Source organism: Arachis ipaensis, chromosome B3 (genome assembly GCF_059453495.1).
Source record: "Arachis ipaensis isolate K30076 ecotype BB chromosome B3, ASM5945349v1, whole genome shotgun sequence".
Lineage (NCBI taxonomy): Eukaryota > Viridiplantae > Streptophyta > Magnoliopsida > Fabales > Fabaceae > Arachis > Arachis ipaensis.
In genome coordinates, this window is record NC_142438.1 from 90,052,535 (window position 1) to 90,057,959 (window position 5,425).

The 5,425-nt window shown below is 39.9% G+C and overlaps 1 non-coding gene across 1 annotated transcript; it reads right to left on the reverse strand.

Annotated features, from left to right (window-relative positions):
- Positions 1–1,806: 1,806 nt before the first annotated feature.
- LOC148571528 (small nucleolar RNA R71) lies at positions 1,807–1,910 on the reverse strand. Its single transcript, XR_015908435.1, has one exon. It is a non-coding gene; the product is annotated as a small nucleolar RNA R71 (small nucleolar RNA).
- Between the last annotated feature and the right edge of the window lie 3,515 nt (positions 1,911–5,425).

The following is a 5,425-nucleotide window of genomic DNA, read 5'->3' on the forward strand; positions in this document are numbered from 1 at the left end:
AAATGACGCGCACGCGTGCTGACGCGTACACGTGACATGCGCGATCTGCAGAAATGGTAGAAAATGCTGGGGGTGACTTCGGGCCGAGTTTTGACCCAGTTTTCGGCCCAGAAACACAGACTAGAGACAGGGAACCTGCAGAGACTCAAGACATATTCTCATTAGTATAGTTTTAGGTTTTTAGATCAGAATCTAGAGAGAAAATTACTCTTCCTCTAGGTTTTCTTTTACATTCATAGTTTTATAGTTTTATGCTTTTGCTTTTGGATATTGAAGAGTCGTCACCTCTGTTGAAGATATTATTCTATTTTGTTTCCTTACTCTTTTATTTATTCCATATTCTTAATTCTTGTTTAGAGTTACAATTGGATTATTTTCATGGATTGTTAATGCAAATGATTACTTTTACTTTTAATTAATTTTGAATTCCTATCCTATTTACATTATTATGTCTCTTTTCTATTCCAAACTCCCAATAACGAAGATAGTATCCATGTCAATAGAGTAGATTCCCTACTTGACATGGAGGTTGATTAAGAGGAGACACTTGAGTTGGAATGCTCAAATGATTAGTTAAATTGGAAGTTGTTGGCTAATTCTATATTTACTAACGCTAGACCTTCCCAAGGGAGAGGACTAGGATTTGCGAATAAGAGTTAGCTCAATCAATTGACTTTCCTTTATTTAGTAAGGGTTAACTAAGTAAAAACAATAACCGCTTTATACTACACTTGAGAGAATTCCAACAAGGATAGAACTTCCGATTAATCATTCCCCTAGTCATGGCTTTTTATTTTCAATAATATAAATCTCTTTTAATTTTCATTGCTTTAATTTACAATTATTTATTTGCCCATTGCCCAAACTCAAAATTACCCAGAAACTCCTGATTAATAAATTAGCACCCTTTTTGGAAACTCGTTGGGAGACGACCTGGGACTCATACTCCCAGTATTTTTATTCTAAACTTTTGTAACAACCTTTCTAAATTGATGAGGCAAATTTTAGCTGATTAAGAACTATACTTGCAATGCTGTTTTTATATTACAATATCTTAATTGGCCTAATTTCTGCCACGCATCAATTTTTGGCGCCGTTGCCGGGGAGTTGCAATAGTGTGCTAAATTATTAATTAGTGTACATATTTTTATTTTTATTTTTATTTGCATATTTTATTTTATTTTATTACCATGAGCTGTATGTTTCTTTCATTGAATGATGCATTCGTTGCCTGATACAATTTTAGCCGCATTTGACCCTGAAATTGAGGGAACTATTTCACGTATTAGGCGAGATCGGCGTCGGTTAGCCTCTGAGGGTGGTGAAGTGATTGTTATCGATTCACCAGTCTCATCTGAGGGTGAATCTGAACCGCCATCTGAGGGAGAAACAAGCTCCTTTACTACTGATTCAGTTGATTCACGTGCAGATAACATGGCAGCACCTAGGAGGATTACTCTCCAGAAAGCTGGAGCCCCAGATTTTACACTACAACCGTATCAAGTGCATCATCCAACTCTGGCTGCAGATTTTGAACTGAAGACTGCACTAATCAACTTGATGCCCGAGTTTCATGGCTTACCTGCTCAGGAGCCTATCAAGCACCTAAGGGATTTTCAGACAGCCTATTCTACTGTTAGGCGTCATGGTGCAAATGAAACTTCTATTCTGTTAACCGCCTTCCCGTTTTCTCTTGAGGGAAAGGTGAGGGAGTGGTACTACTCCCAACTTGAAGCAACTGTTACCAACTGGGATACGCTCAGGAGAGAATTCCTGGAAAAATACTTTCCAGCTGAAGTCACAGATAGATTGAGGAACGAGATCTCCTGCATTGTTCAGGGTGAATCAGAAACTCTCTATGAGTACTGGGAGCGCTTTAAGAACCTTCTAGACGCATGCCCCCATCACATGATTGAAAGGTTAGTGTTGATCAGCTACTTCACTCAAGGCATGAAGCATCGGGATAAAACTACACTGCATGAGAGGAACCAGGAGGAGCCAAGCCCACTAGAACATGCCCCAGTTGAAGACATAGTTAAAGTGGAAGATGCTGAAGAAGAAGAAGAAGAAGAAGTACAAGACAAAGTTGAAGAAGAAATATCTCAACTAAGGAATGGAGCACCAAAGGAAGTAGAATCTGCAAGTGGCGCCATTTCTATCCCATTTCTACACCTTGCACGGAAGTCCAGAAAGCAGATGGAACTTGATCCCAAAATGGTAGAAATTTTCAAAAAGGTTGAGGTAACTGTTCTCCTTTTTGATATTATTCAGCAGGTACCTAAATATGCAAAGTTTCTGAAGGATTTATGCATACATAAAGATAAGATTAATGAATTAGAAACTATTCCTTTAGGTAGTTCTATATCTGCTTTAATGGGAGGTATACTTGAAAAATGTAGTAACCCAGGTCCATGCATGGTTAACTTTACCATTGGAGGTGTAATATTTTCTGATTTCATGTGTGATTTAGGAGCGTGTGTTAGTATAATGCCATTGTCTATATATGATACTTTAAGGTTCCCTCCCTTAAAAAGGTCGGCAGCTCGTTTTGTGTTAGCAGATAAAATCATTATTACAGTAGTTGGAATTCCTGAAGATGTATTAGTGAGCATTAAGGGTCTCACATTTTCTATTGACTTCTATATCCTGGAAATGCCCCCTAATGACACAGGAAGACCATCATCAATCCTGCTTGGAAGACCATTCCTGAAGACTTCGAAGTTCAAGTTGGATGCATTCTCAGGAACTTACTCCTTTGAGATAGATGACAGAGCAGTGAATTTCAGTTTAAATGAAGCTATGAAGCACCCTCTGGAAGATTATTTTATCTTCCAATGCGACATCATTGATGAAACTATAGCTGAAGTTCACCAAGAAGAAGTAGAAGAGAAGCACATGGAGCAAGGTCCAAGTGTGGGGACACCCTCTGAACATAATGAGGACACTTTACCAATATCACTAGCCCTGGATGATCCAGAGCCTAGCCATGAGCAGAAATTGGAATTGAAGCCCCTTCTTCCACACCTCAAGTATGCTTATCTTGAGGATAATCAGAAATTTCCAGTTATCATTGCAAGGGAACTCACTTCCCAACAGGAAGAATAGCTGCTTAGTGTGCTGAGAAGATACAAGAAAGCAATTGGGTGGAGCTTGGCAGAAATAGTAGGCATCAGCCCTCAAGTTTGTGAGCACAGAATATTCTTAGAAGAGGGAGCAAAGCCTATCCGTCAACCCCAAAGAAGATTAAATCCCACCATCTTAGAAGTTGTCAAGAAAGAAGTGACTAGGCTACCTGAAGCAGATATTATCTATCCCATTTCAGATAGCGAATGGGTCAGTCCAGTACAAGTGGTGCCCAAACCTTGTTTTGAATTTTGAAAAATGTCACTTTATGGTAAAACAATGGATTGTTCTAGGACATGTTGTGTCTAATACTGGTATTTCTGTAGATCCAGCAAAGGTAGCTGTCATTTCTAGTTTACCTTACCCCTCCTCCGTGAGGGAAGTTCGTTCGTTCCTTGGTCATGCAGGTTTCTACAGGAGATTTATTAAGGACTTCAGTAAGGTAGCATTGCCTTTATCCAGACTGCTGCAGAAAGATGTTGAGTTTGAGTTCAGTGAGGATTGCCTGCAAACATTTGATAAGCTGAAGATCGCCCTGACTCAAGCTCTGATCGTGAGAGGACCAGACTGGAGCCAGCCTTTTGAGATTATGTGTGATGCCTCCAACCATGCAGTAGGAGCAGCGCTGGCTCAGCACGAAGGTAAGGATCCTTTCGTAATTGCTTATGCGTCTAAGACCTTAGATGTTGCTCAGTCTAATTACACTATTACTGAAAAAGAGCTTCTTGCTATTGTTTTTTCTCTGGATAAATTCCGAGCCTATTTACTTGGTACTAAGGTAGTAGTGTACTCAGACCATACAGCTCTAAAGTATTTATTAGCTAAAAAAGAGTCTAAACCAAGGCTAATACGTTAGATACTGTTGCTGCAAGAATTTGATTGAGAAATTAAGGATAGGAGTGGTAACCAGAATTTAGTGGCAGACCACTTGAGTCGCCTTGAGCACATTAAGGATGACTCCACTCCTATCAATGATGCTTTTCCATTTGATAGCTTGCATGCAGTATCTGAAGTAGTTCCTTGGTATGCACCTGTAGCTAATTATCTAGTTAGTCATACTTTCCCTCCTAATTTCACAAAGCATCAAAGAGACAAGCTGAAAAGCGAGTCCAAATATTATATATGGGATGATCAATATTTATGGAGGTATGGTACTGACCAAGTAATTAGAAGGTGTGTACCTCAATCAGAATTCAAGTCCGTTTTAGAGGCCTGTCACTCTTCTGAGAGTGGAGGACATTTTGGCCCTCAAAGAACAGCTAGAAAAATCCTAGACTGTGGATTCTGGTGGCCTACTCTTTTTAAAGATGCTGCTGCCTTTTGTAAATTTTGTTCCCCATGCCAAAGGTTTGGTAATATATCTAAGAGGTATGAGATACCTCAACAGATTATACTTTTCTGTGAAATTTTTTATGTTTGGGGCATTGACTTCATAGGTCAATTTCCGAACTCTAGTGGTTACATTTATATATTGTTAGCTGTAGATTATGTTTCTAAATGGGTGGAAGCAATTTCTACCCGTACTGATGATGCTAGCACTGTTGTTTCCTTTGTTAGAAACCATATTATCTGTCGCTTTGGATCACCACGAGCAATCGTGAGTGATCAAGGCACTCACTTTTGTAACAGGAGACTAACAGGATTACTGAAGAAGCATGGGATAGTTCACAAAGTAGCAACAGCTTATCATCCCCAGACTAATGGGCAAGTAGAAGTATCTAATAGAGAAATAAAATGCATTCTGGAGAAGATAGTAAAGCCTCATAGGAAGGACTTGAGTGTGAGGCTACAAGATGCGCTTTGGGCATATCGAACAGCGTACAAGACACCCATCGGGATGAGCCCCTTCCGCTTAGTGTACGAAAAGGCTTGCCACCTTCCAGTAGAGGTGGAACACAAGGCTTTCTAGGCTGTAAAGGAATGCAACGTGAATTTTGAGGAAGCTGGTGCTGAAAGGAAGCTGCAACTAGCAGAATTAGAGAACCTTCACCTCGAAGCATATGACAACTCCAGGCGATACAAAGAGAAGATGAAGGCTGTCCATGACAAGCACATAAAAAGAAGAGAGTTTAGACCAGGAGAGTTAGTTCTTCTTTATAACTCTAGACTGAGGCTCATGCCAGGCAAACTGAGATCAAGATGGGAAGGTCCCTACAGAGTAGAAAAGGCAAAGCCATACGGAGTTTTTCACCTGCGTCATCCTTCTAGCTCCAAATTCATTAAGGTCAATGGACATCGCCTAAAGCTTTATCATGGTGAGAAGATGAAGGATCACAAAGAGCTAGAGGTTTTCCTCTTGGAG